Genomic DNA, 25,145 nt, shown 5'->3' on the forward strand with positions numbered 1-25,145 from the left:
ATGCAAAGCCACCTATATGGGGAAATTACACGACTTTACAAGAAACGTGTCTTTGGGTGTTTTCAGCAATTTCAACAATATTACTGAAAACGTGTCTTTTCAGTTTTAGCGTAGAACGCTAAAACGGATGCAAACCAACCAATATGAAGAAATAGAATAACATTACAAAAAAGTTGTGTTTTTGAGCTTGTTACCTACAAAAAACGCAAAAATGAATGCAAAGCAGTCTATATTGGGAAACAAAAGGATATTACAAAAAAACTGTATAATGAATGTTTTAATAGTTTTCAAGATCCATAAGGCAAAAAACGCAAAAACTCGTGTATGTGGAGATTTTTCTTAGATACCAGAATGCTGAAATTCATGAATAACGCTCTTAATTGAGAAACAGAAGAACCTTACCAAATGCGTGTATTTTGAGTGTTTTTCACATTCTTAGTTACCAAAACCCGAAATTACATGCGAAACCAGCTTTATGTTGGAAATAAATGACATTACCAGAAAAAAAGTGTCTTTTGAGTGTTTTTGAGCGTGTTAGGCAATAAAGCACAAAAAAGCAGGGCAATGAAGGGGAATAAAACCAACATTTACCAAGAACTTGTCTTTAAGTGTCTTTCAGCTCCTTACATACTAAAACGCTAAAATGCATGGAAAATACCCTTTATTGATAAATAAAATAACATTACGAAAAACATGAATTTTCAGTGTTTTTGATCTCTTACGTATAAAAACGCTTAAATACATGCAAAGAACCCTATGTTTGGGAAACGAAAGGACATTACGAGAAACGTGTATTATGAGTGTTTTTAAGTTCCATGAGTACGAAAAGAGTTAAAACCCACAAATAACACTCTTTATAGAGAAAATAAATAAATAAATTAAAATTAATTTTTTTTTTGTTATTTATCTTCATAGGTACCGAGATGCCAAAATTCTGGCAAATTTCAGGGAAATTGTGTGAAAAAATAATATTATGAAAAAAGTTAATTTTAGATTTTTTTTTTTCGGACTGTTATGTACCAAACCCTAAAGTGTATGCAAAGCCACCTACATGAGGAAATTAAACGACTTTACCAGATACATGTGTTTTGAGTGTTTTTCAGCAAGTTAGGCACCAAAACGATAAATAATATGGAAGTCACTCTTTATGGGAATCCAAAACAAAATTACTGAAAACGTGTTTTTTTAGTGTTTTACTTAGAAAAACATTAAAACGGATGCAAACCAACCAATATGAAGAAAACACCCTATAAGAAGAAACATAATAATATTACAAAAAAAATGTGTATTATGAGTGTTTTTACCAAAACGCTAAAGTGCATGCAAACTCCCAATAAGGCAAAAACAAATAACAATAACAAAAAACGTGTCGTTTCAACGTTTTTCAGCTTCTTAGTACCAAAACGCGAAAACGCATACAAAACGTTGTTTATGGAGAAACAGAAGTACATAACCGAGGATTTGTCTTTTCATTGTTTTCCAAGTTGTTGGGTACCGAAACGTGAAAATGCATGCAAAGCACCCTATTTGGGTAGCGAATCGACATCACCAGAAACGTGTAATTTGTGTGATTTGAGCATATTAGGCACGAAAACGCTAGAAAGCAGAGGGAATCAAAGCAACATTATCAACAACGTGTCTTTTAAGAAATCTTAAGCTTCTTACGTACCAAAATGCTAAAACATGTAAAACACCCTTTAAGGTGAAACAAAACTATATTAAGAAAAACGTGTGTTTTGAGTGTTTTTGAGCTATTTAGGTAACAAACGCCAAAATGCATCCAAAGTATCCGTTACTGGGAAACAAAACGATATTAACAGAAACGTGTGTTATAAGTGTTTTTCAACATTATTGATACCAAAACACTAAATTACGTGAATCGCTCTCTATATGGAAAAATAGAACAACATTACCAAAAACGTGTATTATAAGTGTTTTCGCCATGTTATGTACTAAAACGTCAAATGTACACAAGCACCCTATATGACAAAAAAAAAAAAAGATTATTAAATTGGTGTATTATGAGTGTTATTAAGATTGTTAGGTACCAAAACGCCAAAATGCACGCAAATTACCCTATATGTGAAGAGCAAACAATAATACCAAAAACATCTTTTCAGTAGTTCCAGCTTATTAGATACCAACCCTCCAAAATATATACAAATCATCTTATCCGGGGTTAGAACACAACATTCCCAGAAACGTGTCAAAAGGGTGTTTTTTTGAGGATATTAGGCACCAAACGGTAAAAAGGAAGAAACACATTCATTATAAAATATCAAAACTGTGTATTTTGTGTTTTTTTTTCTTTAAGCTTCTTACGTACCAAAACGCTAAAACACGTGTTAAATACCCTTTTACAGAGAAACTGAACAACATTACCAAAAACGTATGATTTGTGTGTTTTCTAGATTGTTAGGTTTAGGTATTAAAATGCCAAAATGAATGATTTGATATGTCTAAAGGAAACGATATTAACAGAAACGTGTATTATGAGCGTTTTTTTTTTTTTTTTAGCTTCTGATGTACCAAAACGCTAAAACACATGAATAGGAATCTGTAAGGAGAAACAGAACAACATTATATAAAAAAAAAAAAAACAACAACATTTATTATGAGTGATTTTCTCTATGTTAAGTGCTAAAACGCCAAAATGCATACTAAACACCCTACATAAAGAAATCAGAACATTATCTAAAACGTGTATTATGAGTGTTTTGAGCTTGTTATTTACCAAAACGATAAAAGTGCATACAAAAAATCCTTCATGGAGAAAGAAAAAAATTGCAAAAAAAAGACCATATTGAGTCTTCTTGAGCTTCTTAGCTATCGAAACTGCAAAATGAATGAATTCACCATTTTAGTAGCCGAAAGAGATTACGAAAAACAGCTCTTTTTGAGTGTTTTTGAAAATCTTATGTACCAGAAAGCTCTATATTGGAAAAGGAAATAACATAACCAAAAACATGTATTTTTAGTGTTTTTGAGCTTCTTACGTACCCTTTATAGAGAAACAGAAAAAAAAACATTGCATAAAACGTGTTTATTGAGTGTTTTGAGCTTCTTATCTACCATTACCATTACCATTACCATACATTACAAAAAAAAGTGTGATTTGAGCGTTTTCCAGCTTGTTAGGAACCAAAACGAGAAATTCAATGAAAATATCACGATATTGGATAAAAAAAAAAAAAAAGGATAATGAATGAGTATTATGAGTATTTTCAGCTTCTTAGGTTAGAAAAAAAAAACGCTAAAAAAACATCAATAGCACACTATATCTAGAAACAGAACGTCATTACTAAAAACGTCTTTTATATGTTTTTGAGCTTCTTAGGTGCTAAATCACCAAAGTGCATGCAAAGCACCATGTATAAAAATATATATATATATATATATATATATATATATATATATATATATATATATATATATATATATATATATATATATATATATATATATATATATATATATATATATATATATATATATATATATATATATATATATATATATATATATATATATATATTTTATTTTTTTTTTTTTCCAGCTTACGTATTAAAACGGTAAAACACATTGAAAACACTGTGGAGAAAAAAAGATACCAGCAATGTGTATTATCAGCGTAATTAGTAAAACGCCAAAATGCATGCAGAGCGCCCTATATGAAGTAACGAAACGACATTTCCAAAAACGTGTCATTTAGGTGTTTTTTTTTAGGGTATTAGGCACCAAAACGCTAGAAAAAAAAAAAAAAACATGGAAAATACCCTATATGGGAAAACGAAACAACTTCAACAAAAACGTGTCCTTTGTGTGCTCTTGAGCCTCTTACGTACCAAAACGATAACAATTTACGAAAAAAACAACAACAATATTAGGAAAAAACGTGTGTTTGAGTGTTTTTGAGCTTGTTAGATAACTAATCGCCAAAATGCATGCAAAGTTTCAGATATGGGGAAAAGAAAAGATATTAACGCTGTTTTTCAGTTTCTTATGTAACGAAACGCTAAAACACGTAAATAGCATTCTATATGAAGAAACAGAACATCATTACGAAAAACGTGTATTATGGGTGCTTTTCCCCATGTTAGGGACCAAAACGCCAAAATACATATAAAGCACCTTATGTGAAGAAACAGAACATGATCACAAACATGTATTATGAATATTTTTGAATTTGTTAGTTATCAAAACGCCAAAGTACATGCAAAGCATCCTATAGAAGAAGAGAAGAAGAAGAAAAAAAACATTACCAAAAACATATCTTTTGAGTGTTTTTCAGCTTCGTACGCAACGAAACTCTAAAAGTGATGCAAAACGCACTTTACTGAGAAATAGAACATTAACAAAAACGTGTGTTTTAAGTGTTTTAGGTTAGTTAGGTACCAAAACGACAGAATGCATGTAGAATACCTTGTCTGGAGTAACTAAAAGATAGTACCTGCAACGTGCCATTTGGGAATTTTCGAGCAAATTAGGTAACAAAAAGCTAAAAAAACATGGAAATAGCTCTATATAAGAAAAGAAAACAACATTGTCAAAAACGTTTCTTTTTAGTGTTTTTGAGCGTACAAAACGCTAAAATGTGAGCAAAGAAACATTTATGGGAAACTTTAGCAAAAAAATATTATTTCAGTGTCTTTTAACTTGTTAGGTACTAGACCCCATATTGCATGCAAAAAACCCTATTTAAGGAAACGAAACGATATTAACAGAAACGCGTATTATGAGTGTTTTTATTTTTTTTTTTTTGTACCAAAACGCTAAAACACGTGAATATTACTCTATATGAGAGAGAGAAAAAAAAAACATTAACAAAACCAGTAGCAAAACCACCAGAAACTTGTCATTTAATTGTTTTGAGCGTATTAGGCAGCAAAACGCTAAAAAAGCAAGGAAAACACCCTATATGGGAAAACAAGATAACATTAACAAAATCGAGTGTTTTTGAGCTTCTTACGTACCAAAACGATAAAAGGCGTCCAAAACAATTTTAGCAAAAACGTATGTTCTGAGATTTTTTTTAGCTTGTTAGGTAACAAAATCCAAAATGTATGCAAATTACCCTATATAGGTAAAAGAAACGATATTAATATAAAGGTGTATTATGTCTTTTTCAGCTTCATAGATACCAAAAGTCTAAAACACGTGAATAATACTATATTTGCAGAAACAAAACAACATTACCAAAAGCGTACTTTATGATTTTTTTTCCCCATGATAGGTACCAAAACGCCTAAAAGCATAGTGAACACCATACATAAAAAAAAAAAAAAAAACAGACCAACATTACGAAAAAACTTGTATGGTGAGTGTTTTTGAGCTTGTTAGATACAAAAACACCAAAGTGCATGCAAGACAACCTGTATAGGAAAAGCAATCAATATTATCAAAAACTTGTCTTTTGAGTGTTTTTCAGTTTCTTACGTACTAAAACACTAAAACGCATGAAAAACATCCTTTATGGTGAAAGAGGACATTACAATTAACGCGTGTTTTGAGAGTTTTCCTGATCATTAGCTACCAAAACGCCAAAATGCAGACAGCACACTATTTGATGTAAAGAAATTATATTACCGGAAACGTGTCATTTGAGTGTTTTGAGCATATTAGAAACCAGTCCCACAAAAGAAAAAAAAAAAGAAAACATGGAAAACACTTTATATAGGAAACAAAAAATATAACATCGAAAACGTGTCTTTTGAATGTTTTTTGAGCTTCTTACGTACCAAATTTCTAAAAAGCGTGCAAAACATCCTTTATGGTGAAATATAACATTACCAAAAATGTGTGTTTTGACTGTTTTTGAGCTTGTTGGGTACGAAAACGCCATAATGCACACAAATTAACGGACTTTGAGAAACGAAAAGTTATTAAGAAAAAATATTATTATGAGTGTTTTTCAACATCTTATATACGAAAACACTAAAACACGTGAATATCACTCTATATGGAGAAAAAAAGCATTAACCAAAACAAATGGGTTTTTTCCTCATGTTAGGTACGACAATCTATACAGAATACCATATATGAAAAACAGAACAACATTACCAAAAACGTATATTATAAGTGTTTTTGAGCTTCTTAGGTAATAAAATACTGAAACACGTGATTAGCACATCCATTTAGGCGTTTTGGTTTCTAAAAAGCTGGAAAACGCTTAAATTATACGTTTTTGGTAATATCTCCCGATAAAGGCTATTGTGCACGCGTTTTAGCATTTTGTAACGTAAGAAGCTCAAAAACACTCAAAAGACACCATTTTGATAATGTTGTTTTGATTTCTATATAGAGTGTCTTCCATGCTCTTTAGAGTTTTGGTACCTAACGCTGAAAAGCACCAAAATAACATTTTTTTTTCCGGGAATGTCGTTTCTTTACCCTATAGAGGGTGAAATGGATGAATTTTTGCGTATTGGTACGTAATAAGCTGAAAAAAACATTCAAAATACACGTTTTTGGCAATATTATTCTGTTTCTCCATGATGTTTCTTTTCTATGCATTTTAGTGTTTTGGTACGTAAAAAGCTGAAAACACTCAAAAGACACGTTTTTGTTTGTTTCTCCAGTATAGCTTACTTTGCATGCACTTTGGCGTTTTCGAAAACACTATTAATACATGTTTTTGTACCCTATATGATGAAAGGAAACGCGATTCCCAGAAAAGTGCCTTTTGAATGTTTATTGGCGTGCTAGGCACCAAAACGCTAAAAAGCATGGAAAGCACCCTATAAAGGAAAACAAAACAACTTAACCAAAAACGTCTGTTTTCAGTGTTTTTGAGTTTCTTACCTACCGAAACGCTAAATCGCATGAAAAAAAAAAAAAACATGGAGAAATAATATCAAAAACAAATATTTCGAGTGTTTCTGAGTTAGTTAAGTAGAAAAACGCCAAAATGCATCTATAGTATCTTAAATGGCAAAATGAAAAGACGTTATTAAAATGTGTACTATTGGTGTTTTTCTTTGTTACTTATTAGTTACAGAGTCGCTAAAATGCATGAATAACACTCTATATGAAATATCATTACCAAAAACGTATATTTTCAGTGATTTCACTTTGTTATGAATGAAAACGCCATAATGCATGTAAAGCCCCCTATTTGGGGAAAGGAAACGAGATTTCAGAAACATGTGTAAAATGTGTTCTTCAGCGTGTTAGGCACAAAAATGCTAAAAAGCATACAAATCACCTGATATGGGAATACAAAACAACATTAAGAAAACGTTTCTTTTGAGTGTCCTACGTACCAAAACGATAAACAAAAAAAAAAACATAGAAAACATCCTTTATGGAGAAACAGAATAACATTACCAAAAACAAGTATTTTTAATGTTTTATAAGATTGTTACGTAAAAAACGCCTAAATGAATCGAAAATACCCTATATGGGAAAAATCAAAAGACATTACGAGAAACGTGTATTATAAGTGTTTTTGACCTTCTTATTATCAAAAGGGTAAAACGCATGAATAACACTCTATATGGAGAAACAGAACAATATTGCCAAAAAAAAAGGTGCATTTTGAGTGTTATGACATTGTTAGTTACCAAAAAGCCAAAATGCATGCAATGACCCATATATAAATATATGAAATGACATTAAAAACGCATGAAAATACCCTATATAGAGAAACAGAATACATTTACCAAAAACGTGTATTTTGAGTGTCTTTGAGCTTATTATGTACAAAATCGCCTATCATCAAACAAAACAGCCTGCATATGGAAATGAAAGGATATTACGAGATACTTTTTTTTATTTATTTTTTTTTTATTACTCTCTTAAGTACCAAATCAGTAAAAAGCTTCAATAGTGCTCTGAAGAAAAAGAACAACCTTACCAAAAACGTGTATTTTTTTTTACACTGATTACCAAAATGCCAACATGCATGTAAAGCAACCTATATGAAGGAATGAAACGGAATGACTAGAAACTTGTCTTTTGTTATTTTTTGAGCGTGTTAGGCACCAAATCAGTAAAAAGCAATGAAATCACCCTATAGGGGAATACAAAACTACTAAAACGTGTGTTTAGAGTGTTTTTTAGGTTCTTACGAACTAAAATGTCAAAATACATGCGAACACCCTGTTAGGTACCAAAGCACCAAAAAGAGCCTATATAAGGAAATGAAAGGACATCACAAAAAAACGTGTATTATTAGTTTTTTTTTTTTGAGCTTCTTAGGTACCAAAACGCTAAAATAAATGAGAAACACACTGTATGCAGAAAGAGAAAAACATTACCAAAATCGTGTAATTTGAATGTTTATTTTTCACATTGTAAGGTAGCAAAACAACATAATGCTTGCTCGCTATACGAGAAAATTAAAGAACAATGTAAGAAATGTGTTTTTATGTGTTTTTCAGCGTGTTAGGCACGAAAACGCTAAATTGCATGGAAAGCACCTTATATAGAAATGCAAAATAACATTAGTAAAAGCATGTCTTTTAAGTGTTTTAAACTTTTTACGTTCCAAAACGCTAAAACACGTGCAACAAACACGAATAACCTTACCAAATAGAAAAACCTTACCAAAAACGTGTATTTTGAGTCTTTTTGAGTCTGTTACCTACATCAACTTAAAAATGCATGTAAAGCACCTTGTATGGGGAAACGATAGGACATTACGAGAAACGTGTATTATCAGTGTTTTGAGTCTCTTAGGTACCAAACAATAAACCGCCTGAATGAAAATTGAATATATCCTATATATCTTAAAGGAGAAACAGAACATCACCAAAAATGTGTTTTTGAGTGTTTTTTTTTTTTTTACCTTGTTATGTACCAAAATATCAAAAAACATACGAAGCATCGTATATGGGGAAATGGAAAGACATGGGGAGAAACAAGTTTTGTTAGTGTTTTTGAGCTTCCTAAATACCAAAACGCTAAAAAGCATGAATAGCACCCTATATAGAGATAAGGAACATAATTAGTTAAAACCTTTATTTTGAGCGTTTTTCACATTATGTAGCAAAACATCATAATGCATGGAGATCCCTATATGAAGAAGCAATACGATATTACAGGAAACGTGTCTTTTGAGTGTTTATTTGAGTGTTTGGAATCAAAATGCTAAAAAGCATCGGAAGCACCCTATTTGGCAATATAAAATAACATTACCAAGAAAGTATCTTTAGAGTGTTTTTGACCTTCTTACGTCCAAAATCGCTGAAAAGCATGCAAAACAACCTTTACGGAGAAACAGAATAACATTACCAAAAACTTGTATTTTGATTGTTTTTGTGCTTGTTAAGTATAAAAGTGCCAAATTACACGCAAAGCATCCTACATGGAGAAAACAAAGGACATTACGAGAAAAGTGTATTATGAGAGATTTTGAGCTTTTTAGGTACCTAGACTCAAAAACACATGATTAGCACTTTTAAATGGAAAAACAACTCTACCGAAAACTTTTACTTAAACTCTTTTTCATATTGTTAAGTACCAAAAGACAAAATGCATTGGAAGCCCCCTTTATCGGGAAACGAAACGACATTATCATCAACGTGTCTTTTGAGTGTTTTTCAACGTGTTAGACACCAAAGCGCTAAAAAGCTTGGAAAGCGCTCTATAAAGGAATACAAAACAACATTACTAAAAACGTGTTTTATAGGTTCTTATGTATAGAAACGCTAAATCCCATACAAAACATCCTTTATGGAGAAGCGAAATAAATATTTTGTTGAAAAAATTACATTCAGGACAGTTAGGAAACATCCCTTACAGAAGAAAAAGATCGCAGAAGAATGATCCTAAATGGATGACTGAGGTTAAAACACTACATAGGGCGAAAGAGAAGTATATATGAGATTAAAGACAGGGGAAGTGGTTTTAAGGCCATAATATAATGAATTAGAAAAATCAGAAGTTTAACAAGGAAAGCTAAAAATAGTTATGAATTAAAGGTAGCCAGCCAAGCGAAGATGGACCTCAAGGGATTTTATCAGACATATAAGACGAAGAATAGAGAAACAATAGTTCGTTAAAGACAGCAGAATGTTACCTGCTTAGTTGTTGAGAGGAGATTAGTAAAATTGTGAGCGAGTATTTTTTTTATTGTCTTTGCCCAGGAAAACATGCAGGATTTGCTGAATAGTGAGAAGATATTTAGAGTAGAAGAGGATGAGAAGCTGACAGATATTACCATAACTACAGAGATAGTGGAACAGGAGATAGATCAGTTGAAAAGTTCAAGTCACCAGGACCAGATGAAATATATTCCAGAGTATTTAAGGAATGGAAAAAGGTTATAAGTAATCTATTAGTTTCTGTCCTTAGGAAATCACTTTAGTCATGTAAGGTATCGGTAATTTGGAGGCAGGCGAATATAGTACCTACCTCTAAGAAAGGAGATAAAACTTTAACGTCTAATTATAGACCTGTCAGCTTAACTTCTGTTGAATGTAAAATAATGGAGTCAATAATAGCGAAGAACATTTAAGAGCATTTAGACAAACATAACTTGATAAATCAGTTACAGCATGGCTTCTGGAATGGGGAGTCTTACCTGAGAAACTTGGTCAAGTTTATACAGTAAGGTTTACAAGGCGGCAGATAATGGTGATAGTTATGGCATCCTATATCAGGACTTTAGTAAAACGTTTGACAAGGTACCCCATCAGAGGCTACTGAGAAATGTTAGGGCGCACGAGAGAGATGAGGTGTTTAGATTAGATAAGGTCATAGCTAAGCGGCAGGCGACAGAGTGTTGTAATAAACGGCTCTAAATCCGAGAGGGGTCAAGTAATTAGTGAGATGACAAAGGGATTATTAGTATTAAGGCCGATGTTGTTTGTAATATATGTCAATGGCTTGGATAGTGGAATTAGTAGTGTTGTTAGTAAATTTGCGGATGACACGAGAATATGTAGATTAATTAGGTCAGAATCGCATACCATCGCCTTGCAGGTAGATTTGAATAGGATGAACGAATGGACAGACAGATGGGAAATACAGTTTAATATCAACAAATGCAAAGCTTTTAGCGTAAGTAGAAGAAACCCATACAGTAGTTACACAATGAACAACCAAGTTCTGGTAGGTTCAGGGTAAGTAAAAGATTTGAGATTTAAGGTTATATCTGAATTCCGTCTAAGAAAGCAATGCAAAGAGACCAGAAACAAAGCAAATAGTGTATTATGATTAATTTTCAGGAGTGCTAAAAGTAGAACTCCTGAAGTAATATTAAAGTTACATTTGGCGCTGGTCAGACTTCATCTAGACTACGCTGTCCAATTCTGGTCACCACATCACAGGAAGGATAAAGGTCTATTAGAATCAGTACAAAGGAGAATGACTAAAAGGATACAGGGGATGAGGAGCATTCCTTACGAAGCGATATTCAAGCTGTTAAATTTACATTCTTTAAAGAGACGTAGGTTAAGAGTGGACCTAATAGAAGTCTTTTAGTAGTATATGGGTTATAATAAAAGGAACATAAGGAAAATTCTTAGAACCTGTAACCATGATAGAACAAGTAAAACTGGTTCAAGCCTGAAAACTTGATGTTGAAAAAGGAGACAGGAAGGAATTGGTTCTCAAATAGAGTAGTAGATGATTGGAACGGACGTAGTAATCAAGCTGTTAGTGCTGAGGCATTTGGGAACAGTAAAAGAAAATTACACATTTATGGATGGGGATGATAGGTGGAAATAGGTAGGCTTATTTCATACAAGTACTGCCACGTGTAGGCCTGATGCCTTCTTGCATATTTACTTATTTCTTATGTTCTTATGTTCTTATTATCAAAAGCGTGTATTTTCAGTGTTTTTCAGCTATTACGTGAAAAAAAATGCCAAAATGCATGCAAAACCACCCTATAAGAGGAAAAAGAGCGACATAACGAGAAACGTGCATTATGAGTGTTTTTGAGATTCTTAGGTACCAAAACGCTAAAACTCATGAATAACACTCTTAATTGATATACAGAACAACCTATAGGTTGTAACCAATATACGTGTATTTTGAGTGTTTTTCACATTCTTAATTACCAAAACCCCAAATTGCATGCGAAACTAGCTTTATGTGGAAAACAAAAAAAAAATGACATTAGCAGAAAAGTGTCTTTTAAGTGTTTTTGAGCGTGTTAGGCAATAAACCACTAAAAAGCAGGGCAATCACATTACATGGGAATAAAACCAACTTTTACCAAGAACTTGCCTTTAAGTATTTTTGAGCTCCTTACATACTGAAACGCTAAAACGCATGCAAAATACCCTTTATGGAGAAACTGAATAACATTACCAAAAACATGTATTTTGAGTGTTTTTGATCATGTTACCTATAAAAATGCTTAAATACATGCAAAGAACCCTATATTTGGGAAACGAAAAGACATTATGAGAAACGTGTATTACGAGTGTTTCTAAGTTCTTTAAGTACCAAAAAGCTAAAACCCACAAATAACGCTGTTTATAGAGAAAAAAAAATAAATAAATAAATACAAAAAATGCTATTTTTTTTTTTTTTTTTTTGTTATTCATCTTCATAGGTACCGAGATGCCAAAATTCTGGCAAAAATTAAGGGAAATTATGTGGAAAAAAGAACATTATCAAAAAAGTTAATTTTAGCTTTTTTTTCGGACTGTTATGTACCTAACCCCAAAGTGCATGCAAAGCCACCTATATATGGAAATTAAACGAATTTACAAAAACCTGTCTTTTGAGTGTTTTTTTTAGCATGTTAGGCACCAAACCAATAAATGACATTGAAGTCACTCAATATGGGAATCCAAAACAAAATTACTGAAAACATGTCTTTTCAGTGTTTTACGTAGAAAAACGCTCAAACGGATGCAAACCAACCAATACGAAGAAATACAAAAACATTACCAAAAAGGTATATTTTGAGTGTTTTTGAACTTGTTACCTACAAAAAACGTGAAAATGCATGCAAAACACTCTACATTGGGAAACAAAAGCACATTACGAGCAACGTGTATAATGAGTGTTTCATAGTTTCACAAGATCCACAAGGCAAAAAACACAAAAACTCGTGTATATGTAGAAGTTTCTTAAATATCAAAATGCTGAAACTCATAACACTCTTAATTGAAAAACAGAACAACCTTACTAAATGCGTGTATTTTGAGTGTTTTTTCACATTCTTAGTTAACAAAACCCCAAATTCCATGCGAATATAGCTTTATGTGGGAAAAAAAATGACATAACCAGAAAGGTGTCTTTTGAGTTTTTTTGAGAGTGTTAGGCAATAAAGCACTAAAAAGCAGGGCAATCACATTACATGGGAATAAAACCAACATTTACCAAGAACTTGCCTTTAAGTGTTTTCAGCTCCTTATATACGCTAAAACGCATGCAAAACACACTTTATATAAAAACAAAATAACATTACCAAAAACAGGTATTTTGAGTGTTTTTTAATCATGTTATCTATAAAAACGATTAAATACATGCAAATAACCTTATGTTTAGAAAAGGAAAGGGCATTACGAGAAACGTGTATTATGAGTGTTATTACGTTCCTTAAGAACCAAAAAAGCTAAAATAAACAAATAACACTCTTTATTTAGAAAAAAAATAATATAAAATAAATAGAAAAATAGGATTTTTTTTTTTATTCATCTTCATAGGTATCGAGATGCCAAAATTCTAGCAAAATTCAGGGTAATTATGTGATAAAAGACCATTATCAAAAAAGTTAATTTTATCTTTTTTTCGGACTGTTATGTACCAAACCCTAAGTGCATGCAAAAGCCACTTATATGAGGAAATTAAACGACTTTACAAGAAACCTGTCTTTTGAGTGTCTTTAAGTTTGTTAGGAACCAAAACTATAAATAAAATGAAAGTCACTCTATATGAAAATCCAAAACAAAATACTGAAAACGTGTCTTTTCAGTGTTTTAGGTAGAAAAACGCTAAAACGGATGGAAACCAACCAATATGAAGAAATAGAATATTACCAAAAAGGTATATTTTCAGTGTTTTTAATATTGTTACCTACAAAAAACGCGAAACAGGATGCAAAGCCCTCTATATTGGGAAACAAAAGGACATTACGAGAAACGTGTATAATGAGTGTTTTATAGTTTCACAAGAATCACAAGGCAAAAAACGCAAAAACTCGTGTGTTTGAAGAAGTTTCTAAGATACCAAAATGCTGAAACTAATGAATAACACTCTTAATTAAGAAAAAGAACAACCTTACTAAATGCGTGTATTTCAGTGTTTTTTACATTCTCAGTTACCAAAATCCCAAATTGGATGCGAAACTAGCTTTATGTGGAAAAAAAAAATGACATTACCAGAAAAGTGTCTTTTGAGTGTTTTTGAGCGTGTTAGGCTATAAAGCACTAAAAAGCAGGGTAATCACATTTCATGGGAATAAATAACCAACTTTTACCAAGAAGTTGCCCTTAAGTGTTTTTGAGCTCCTTATATACCAAAACAATAAAACGCAAGCAAAACTCACTTTATGGAGAAACAATAACATTACCAAAAACATGTATTTTAAGTGTTTTTGATCATGTTATCTATAAAAACGCTTAAATACATAGAAAGAACCTTATTTTTGGTAAACGAAAGGACATTACGAGAAACGTGTATTATGAGTGTTTTTAACTTCCTTGAGTACCAAAAAGCTAAAACCCACAAATAACACTCTTTATTTAGAAAAAATAAATAAATAAAGAAAAAAAATTAAAAAATCGGATTTTTTTTTTTTTTGACATTTATCTTCATAGGTACCGAGATGACAAAATTCTGGGAAAATTCAGGGCAATTATATGATAAAAGAATATTATCAAAAAAGTTGATTTTACTTTTTCTTTTTCGGACTGTTATGTACCAAACCCTAAAGTGCATGCAAAGCCTCCAATATGAGGAAATTAAACGACTTTACCAGAAATCTGCCTTTTGAGTGTTTTTCAGCATGTTAGGCACCAGAACGATAAATTATAATGAACTCAATTATTACTATTATTATTAAAAATTACTTAAAACGTGTCTTCTCAGTATTTTACGCAGAAAAACGCTAAAACGGATGCAAAGCAACCAATATCAAGAAATAGGAAAACATTACCAAAAAGGTATATTTTGAGTGTTTTTGAGCATGTTACCTACAAAAAAAAAACGTGAAAATTGATGCAAAGCACTCTATATTGGGAAAGAAAGGGACATTTCAAGAAAAGTGTATAATGAGTATTTTATATTCAAAAGAACCACAAGGCAAAAAACGCAAAAACTCGTGTATATGGAGAAGTTTCCTAAATGCCAAAATGCTGAAACTCATGAATAACACTCTTAATTGAGAAAGAGAACAACCTTACTAAATGCGTGTATTTTGAGTGCTTTTCACATTCTTAGTTACCAAAAACCCAAATTGCATGCGAAACCAGCTTTATGTGGTAAGAAAATTGACATTTTCAGAAAATTGTCTTTTGAGTGTTTTTGAGCGTGATAGGCAATAAAGCACTAAAAAGCAGGGCAATCACATTACATGGGAATAAAACCAATGTTTACCAAGAACTTGTCTTTAAGTGTTTATGAGCTCCTTATATACAAAAAACGCTAAAACGCATGCAAAACACGCTTCATGGGGAAACAAAATAGCATTACCAAAAACATGTATTTTCAGTGTTTTTGATCATGTTACGCTTAAACGCTTAAATATATGCTAAGAACCCTATTTACGGGAAACGAAAGGACATTACAAGAAACGTCTATTATGAGTGTTTTTAAATTCATTAAGCACCAAAAATGAAATAAGAACTTTATCAAAAAAGTTAATTTTAGCTTTTTTTTTCGGACTGTTATGTACCAAACCCTAAAGTGCATGCAAAGCCACCTATATGAGGAAATTAAACGTCCTTGCCAGAAAACTGTCTTACGAGTGTTTTTCAGCATGTTATGCACCAAAACGATAAATAACATGGAAATTACTCTATATGGGAATCCAAAAAAAAAAAAAATTACTGAAAACGGATGCAAATCAACCAATATGAAGAAATAGAATAACATTACCAAAAAGGTATATTTTGAGTGTTTTTGAGCTTGTTACCTACAAAAAACGTGAAAATGGATGCAAAGCACTCCCTATTGGGAAACAAAAGGACATTACAAGAAACGTGTATAATGAGTGTCTTATTATTTTCGGGCATTATTGTGGTTCAGAAGAACCACAAGGCAAAAAACGCAAAAACTCGTGTATATAAAGAAGTTTCTTAGATACAAAAATGTTGAAACTCATGAATAACAATTTCAATTGAGAAACAGAACAACTTTATCAAATGCGTGTATTTTCAGTGTTTTTCACATTCTTAGCAAAATCTCAAATAGCATGCGAAACTAGCTTTATGTGGGAAAAAAAATAACATTACCTGAAGTGTCTTTTGTGTGTTTTTTGAGCGTGTTAGGGAATAAACCACTAAAAAGCGGGGCAATCAAACTACATGGGAATAAAACCAACTTTTACCAAGAACTTGTCATTATGTGTTTTTATGTTACCTATAAAAACGCTTAAATACATGTAAAGAACACAATGTTTGTGAAACGAAAGGACATTACGAAAATCATGTATTACGAGTGTTTTTAAGTTCTTTAAGTACCAAAAAGCTAAAACCCAGAAATAACACTCTTTATAGAGAAAAAAAAAAAAAAATTTTTTTTAGTTATTCATCTTCATAGGTATCGAGATGCCAAAATTCTGGCAAAATTCAGGGAAATTATGTAAAAAAAAAATCATTATCACAAAAAAAAAATAGCTTTTTTCCGGAGTTATGTACCAAACCCTGAAGCGCATGCAAAGCCACCTATATGGGGAAATTACACGACTTTACCAGAAACCTGTCTTTTGAGTGTTTTTTCGGCAATATCAACAATATTACTGTAAACGTGTCTTTTTCAGTGATTTACGTAGAAAAACGCTTAAGCTGATGCAACCAACCAATATGAAGAAATAGAATATCATTACCAAAAAGATATATTTTGAGTGTTTTTGAGTTTCTTACAAAAAATGCGAAAATGGATGGAAAGTACTCTATATTGGGAAACAAAAGGACATTACGAGAAACGTGTATAATGAGTGTTTTATAGTTTCACAAGAACCAAAGGCAAAAAACGCAAAAACTCGCGTATATAGAGAAGTTTCTTACATACCAAAATCCTAAAACTCATGAATAACACTTTAAATTGAGAAACAGAACTACCTTACCAAATGTCTGTAATAGAGATGTTTCTTACATACCAAAATGCTGAAACTCATGAATAATACTCTTAATTAAGAAACAGAACAACCTTACTAAATGCGTGTATTTTGAGTGTTTTTCACATTCTTATTTACCAAAACCCAAAATTCCATGCGAAACTAGCTTTATGTGGGAAAAAAATGACATTACCAGAAAAGTGTCTTTTGAGTGTTTTTGAGCGTGTTAGGCAATAAAGCACTAAAAAGCAGGGCAATCACATTACATGGGAATAAAACCAACTTTTTTGAGCTCATTACATACCAAAACGCTAAAACGCATGCAAAATACCTTTTATGGACAAACAGAATAACATTGCCAAAAACATGTATTTTAAGTGGTTTTTAAATAAATAAAAAATAAAAAAAATAGGATTTAAAAAATTTTTTTTTTTATTTATCTTCATAGGTACCGAGATGCCAAAATTCTGGAAATATTCAGGGCAATAATATGATAAAAGAATATTATTAAAAAAGTTAATTTTAGCTTTTTTTCTGACTGTTATGTGCCAAACCCTAAAGTGCATGCAAAGCCTCCTATATGAGGAAATTAAACGACCTTATCAAAAATCTCTCTTTTGAGTGTTGTTCAGCATGTTAGGCACCAAAACAATAAATAATAAGGAACTCACTCTATATAGTAATTCAAAACAAAATTACTGAAAACGTGTCTTCTCAGTGTTTTACGTAGAAAAACGCTAACACGGATGGAAACAAACCAATATAAAGAAATAGAAAAACATTACCAAAAAGGTATATTTTGAGTGTTTTTGAGCTTGTTAGCTATAAGAAACACGAAAATTGATAAAAGCACTCTATCATGGGAAAGAAAAGGACATTGCATGAAAAGTGTATAATGAGTGTTTTATAGTTCAAAAGAACCACAAGGCAAAAAATGCAAAAACTAGTGTATATGAAGAACTTTCGTAGATACCAAAATGCTGAAATTCATGAACAACACTCTTAATTGAGAAAGAGAACAATCTTATTAAATTGCATGCGAAACCTGCTTTATGTGGGAAAAAAATGACATTACCAGAAAAATGTGTTTTGAGTGTTTTTTGAGCGTGTTAGGAGATAAGGCACTAAAAAGCAGGGCAATCACATTACATTGGATTTAAACCAATTTTTAATAAGAACTTGCCTCTAAGTGTTTTTGAGCTCCTTATATACCAAAACACTAAAACGCATGCAAAATACACTTAATGGTGAAACAGAATAACATTATCAAAAACATGTATTTTGAGTGTTTTTGATCATGTTACCAATAAAAACGCTTAAATGGCATAACCAGAAAAATGTCTTTTAAGTGTTTTTGAGCGTGATATGCAACAAAGCACTAAAAAGCAGAAAAATCACATAACTTGGGAATAAAACCAACTTTTACGAAGAACTTGCCTTTAAGTGTTTTTTAACTCCTTACATACCAAAACGCTAAAACGCAGGTAAAACACCCTTTATGGAGAAACAGAATAACATTACCAAAAATATGTATTTTGAGTGTTTTTGATCATGTTACTTATAAAAACGCTTAAATACATGTAAAGAACCCTATGTTTGTATAAGAAAAGAACATTAAGAAAATCGTGTATTATGAGTGTTTTAAACACACAAATAACACTTTATAGAGAGAGAAAAAAAAGGTACCGAGATACCAAAATTCTGGAAAAATTCAGAGAAATTTTGTAAAAAAAATCATTATAAAAAAATAATTTTAGCTTTTTTCTTGCGTTATGTACCAAACCCTGAAGTGTATGCATAGCCACCTATATTGACAAATAACTCGACTTTACCAGAAACCTGTCTTTTGAGTGTTTTTTTTCAGCAATTTCAACAATATTACTGAAAACGTGTCTCTTCAGTGATTTACGTAGAAAAACGCTAAAACGGATGCAAACCAACCAATATGAAGAAATAGAATAACATTACCAAAAAGATATATTTTGATGTGTTTTTAAGCTTGTCACCTACAAAAAAATGCGAAAATGGATGAAACGCACTCTATATTAGGAAAGAAAACGACATTACGAGAAACGTCTATAATGAGTGTTTTATAGTTTCACAAGAACCACAAGGCAAAAAACTCAAAAACTCGTGTACATAAAGAAGTTTCTTACATACCAAAATGCTGAATCTCATGAATAACACTTTTAATTGAGAAACAGAACAACCTTACTAAATGCCTGTATTTTGAGTGTTTTTCACATTCTTAGTTACCAAAACCCCAAATTCCATGCGAAACTAGCTTGATGTGAGAAAAAAAAATAATAATATCAGAAAATGTCTTTCGAGTGTTTTTGAGCGTGTTAGGCAATAAACCACTAAAAAGCAGGGCAATCACATTACATGGGAATAAAACCAACTTTACCAAGAACTTGTTTTTAGGTGTTTTTGAGCTCATTACATACCAAAACGCTAAAACGCATGCAAAACACCTTTTATAGAGAAACAGAATAACATTACCAAAAATATGTATTTTGAGTGTTTTTCATTATGTTATCTATAAAAACGCTTGAATACATCCAAAGAACCTTATGTTTGGGAAACGAAAGGACATTCCGAGAAATATGTATTATGATTGTTTTTAGTTCCTTAAGTACGAAAAAGCTAAAACCCACAAATAACACTCATTATTTAGAAAAATAAATAAATAAAAAATAAAAAAATAAGATTTTTTTTTTTTTGTTATTTATCTTCATAGGTACCAAGATGCCAAAATTCTGGGAAAATTCCGGGCTATTATATGATAAAAGAAAATTATCAAAAAAGTTAATTTTAGCTTTTTTTTCGGACTGTTATATACCAAGCCCTAAAGTGCATGCAAAGCCTCCTCCTATATGAAGAAATTAAACGAAATTTAAAGAAATCTGTCTTTTGAGTATTTTTCAGAAAGTTAGGCACCAAAACGATAAACAAATAAGGAACTCATTCTATATGGGAATCCAAAACAAAATTACTGAAAATGTATCTTCTCAGTGTTTTACGTAGAAAAACGCAAAAACTCGTGTATATAAAGAAGTTTCTTAGATACCAAAATGCTGAAAATCATGAATAACAGTCTTAATTGAGAAACAGAACAACCTTAGTAAATGCCTGTATTTTTAGTGTTTTTCATATTCCTAGTTAGCAATACCCAAAATAGCATAACAAACTAGCTTTATGAGGGAAAAAAATGACATTACCAGAAGTGTATTTTAATTGTTTTTGAGCGTGTTAGGCAATTACATAACATGGGAATAAAACCAACTTTTACCAAGAACTTGCCAGTAAGTGTTTTTGAGCTCCTTACATACCAAACCGCTAAAACGCATGCAAAACAAACTTTATGGAGAAACAGAATAACATTACCAAAAACATGTATTTTGAGTGTTTTTGATAATGTTATCTATAAAAACGCTTAAATGCATGCAAAGAACCTTATGTTTGGGAAACGTAAGGACATTACGAGAAACGTGTATTATGAGTGTTTTTAAGTTCCTTAACTACCAAAAAGCTAAAACCCACAAATAACACTCGTTATTTAGAAAAAAATAAAAAATAAAAATAAAAATAAAAAGGATTTTTTTGTTTTGTTTTGTTTTTCACCTTCATAGGTACCGAGATGCCAGAATTCTGGGAAAAATTAGGGCAATTATATGATAAGAGAATTATATCAAAAAAAGTTGATTTTAGCTTTTTTTCGGACTGTTATGTACCAAACACTAAAGTGCATGCATATGAGGAAATTAAACGACCTTACCAGAAATCTGTGTTTCGAGTGTTTTTCAGCATGTTAGGAACCAAAACGATAAATAATAAGGAACTCACTCTATATGGCAAACCAAAACAAAATTACTGAAAACGTGTCTTCCCAGTGTTTTATGTAGAAAACGCTAAAACAGATGCAAACCAACCAATATCAAGAAGCAGAAAAACATTACCAAAAAAATATATTTTGAGTGTTTTGAGCTTGTTACCTACAAAAAAAAAAAAAAAAAACGCGAAAATTGATACAAAGCACTCTTATTGGGAAACAAAGGGACATTGCGAGAAAAGTGTATAATGAATGTCTTATAGTTCAAAAGAACCACAAGCCAAAAAACGCAAAAAACTCGTGTATATGGAGAAGTTTCCTAGATACCAAAATGCTGAAACTCATGAATAACACTTTTAATTGAGAAACAGAAAAACTTTACTAAATGCGGTTATTTTGAGTGGTTTTCACATTCTTAGTTACCAAAATCCCAAATTGCATGCGAAACCAGCTTTATTTGGGAACAAAAATGACATTATGAGAAAAGTGTCTTTTGAGTGTTTTTGAGCGTGATAGGTAATAAAGCACTAAAAAGTAGGGGAATCACTTTACATGGAAATAAAATCAATTTTTTCCAAGATCTTGCCTTTAAGTGTTTTGAGTTCCTTATATACCAAAACGCTAAAACGCATGCAAAACACACTTTATGGAGAAAGAGAATAACATTACCAAAAATATATATTTTGAGTGTTTTTGATCATGTTACCAATAAAAACGCTTAAATACATGCAAAGAACCCTATTTTTGGGAAACGAAAGGACATTATCAGTGTTTTTTAAGATCATTATTTACCAAAAAGCTAAAAGCCACAAATAACAGTCTTTATTGACAAAAAATAAATAAATAAATAAATAAAAAAAATACGATATTTTTTTTCTTTCTTTTTCATCTTCACAGGTACCGAGATGCCAAAATTTGGGAAAAATTCAGGAAATTATGAGTCGATTATCAAAAAAGTTAATTTTAGCTTTTTTTTCGTACTGTTATGTACCAAACCCTAAAGTGCATGCAAAGCCACCTATATGTGGAAATTAAAAGTCTTTGCCAGAAAACTGTCTTATCAGTGTTTTTCAGCTTGTTAGGCACATGTTAAATAACATGCAAGTCACTCTATATGGGAATCTAAAACAAAATTACTGAAAAAAATGTCTTTTCGGTGTTTTACGTAGAAAAACGCTAAAACGGATGCAAACCAACCAATAAGAAGAAAAAAAAATAACATTACCAGAGGTACATTTTGAGTGTTTTCGAGCTTGCTACCTACAAAAAACGCGAAAATGGATGCAAAGCACTCCCTATTAGGAAACAAAAAGACATTACGAGAAACGTGTATAATGAGTGTCTCATAATTTTTGAGCAAAAGAACTTGTGGTTCACAAGAACAACAAGGCAAAAAATGCAAAAACTCGTGTATATAAAGTTTTTTTAGATACCAAAATGCTGAAACTCATGAATAACAATATTAATTGAGAAACAGAACAACCTTACCAAATGCGTGTATTTTGAGTGTTTTCCACATTCTTAGGCAAACCCCAAATAGCACGCGAAACTATATTGGAAAAAAAATGACATTACTAGAAGTGTCTTTTGAGGTTTTTTGAGCGTGTTAGGCAATAAATCACAAAAAAAAGGGCAATCACATTACATGGGAATAAAATCAACTTTTACCAAGAACTTGCCTTGAAGTGTTTTTGACCTCCTTACAAACAAAAACGCTAAAACGCATGGAAAAAATTTTATTGAGAAGCAGAATAACATTACTAAAAACATGTGTTTTAAGTGTTTTTAATTTTTTTTTAAGTGTTCCTTAAATACCTTTAAGTGTTTTTAAGTGTTCCTTAAGTAGTAATTGATTTTCATAGGTACCAAGATGCCAAAATTCTGCCAAAATTCAGGGAATTTATGTGGAAAAAAGAACATTATCAAAAAAGTTAATTATAGCTCTTTTTTTCGGATTTTTATGTACCAAAATATAAAGTGAATGCCACCTATATAAGGAAGTTAAACGACTTTTCCAGAAATCTGTCTTTTCAGTGTTTTTTTCAGAATGTTAGGCACAACAACGATAAATAATATGGAAGTCAGTCAATATGTGAATCCAAAACAAAATTACTGAAAACGTGTCTTTTCAGTGTTTTACGTAGAAAAACGCTAAATCGGATGCAAACCAACAAATATGAAGAAATAGAATAACATTACCAAAAAGTGTTTTTGAGCTTTTTACCTACAAAAAACGCGCAAATGGATGGAAAGCAGTCTATATTAGGAAGCAAAAGGACATTACGAGAAACGTGTATAATGAGTGTTTTATAGTTTCACAAGAACCACAAGGCAAAAAACGCAAAAACTCGTGTATAAAGAGAAGTTTCTTACATACCAAAACGCTAAAACTCATGAATAACACTTTTTATTGAAAAACAGAACTACTTTACCAAATGTGTGTATTTTGAGTGTTTTTCTCATTCTTAGTTACGAAAATCCCAAATTACATGCGAAACTAGCTTTATGTGGGAAAAAAAAATGACATTACCAGAAAATTGTCTTTTGAGTGTTGTTGAGCGTTATATGCAATAAAACACTAAAAAGGAGAACAATCACATTACACTGGAATAAAACCAAATTTTACGAAGAACTTGTCTTTAAGTGTTTTTTAACTCCTTACTTACCAAAACGCTAAACGCATGGAAAACAACATTTATGGAGAAACAGAATAACATTAACAAAAACATGTGTTTTGAGTGTTTTTGATCATGTTACCTATAAAATCGCTTAAATACATGCAAAGAACCCTATGTTTGTAAAACGAAAGGACATTACGAAAATCGTGTATTATGGGTATTTTTAAGTTCCTTAAGTACCAAAAATCTAAAACCCACAAATAACACTTTATAGAGAAAAAAAAATAATAAAAAAATTATTTTTTTTTTGTTATTCATCTTCATAGGTACCGAGATGCAAAAATTCTGAGAAAAATCATGGAAATTATGTGAAAAAAAAATAATAATTTTAGCTTTTTCCAGTGTTATGTACGAAACCCGGAAGTGCATGCAAAGCCACCTATATGGGGAAATTACACTTTACAAGAAACGTGTCTTTGAGTGTTTTCATCAATTTCAACAATATTACTGAAAGCATGTCTTTTCAGTTTTAGCGTAGAACGCTAAAACGGATGCAAACCAACCAATATGAAGAAATAGAATAACATTACAAAAAAGTTATGTTTTTGATCTTGTTACCTACAAAAAACGCAAAAATGAATGCAAAGCAGTCTATATTGGGAAACAAAAGGATATTACAAGAAAATTGTATAATGAATGTTTTTATAGTTTTCAAGAACCATAGGGCAAAAAACGCAAAAACTCTTATATATGGAGAAGTTTCTTGGATACCAAATTGCTGAAACTCATGAATAACACTCTTAATTCAGAAAAAGAACAATCTTAGGAAATGAGTGTATTTTGAGTGTTTTTTTTTCACATTCTTAGTGGTCCAACCCCAAATTACATGCGAGAATGTGGAAAAAAAATGAAATTACTAGAAAAGTGCCTTTTTAGTGTTTTTCAGCGTGTTAGGCAATAAAGCACTAAAAAGCAGGGCAATCACATTACATGGGAATATAACCAATTTTTTACCAAGAACTTGCCTTTAAGTTTTTTTGAGCTCCTTACATACCAAAACGCTAAAACCCATGAAAACACCCTTTATGGATAAACAGAATAACATTATGAAAAACATTTTTTTTGAGTGTTTTTGAGTTTGTTACCAATAAAAACGCTTAAATACATGCAAAGAACCCTATGTTTGGGAATGAAAGGACATTACTAAGAATGTGTATTATGAGTGTTTATAAGTTCCTAAAGCACCAAAAAGCTAAAACCCACAAATAACACTGTTTGTAGAGAAAAAAAAAAAAAAAGCATTTTTTTTTATTAATCTTCATAGGTACCGAGATGCCAAAATTCTGGCAAAAATCAGGAAAATTACGTGAAAAAAGAATATTATGAAAAATGGTAATTTTAGCTTTTTTTTCGGACTGTTATGTACCAAACCCTAAAGTGTATGCAAATATGGGGAAATTAAACGACTTTACAAGAAACCTGTGTTTTCAGTGTTTTTCCGCATGTTAGGCAT

This window comes from Scylla paramamosain, chromosome 12 (genome assembly GCF_035594125.1).
Source record: "Scylla paramamosain isolate STU-SP2022 chromosome 12, ASM3559412v1, whole genome shotgun sequence".
NCBI classification, from domain to species: Eukaryota; Metazoa; Arthropoda; class Malacostraca; order Decapoda; family Portunidae; genus Scylla; species Scylla paramamosain.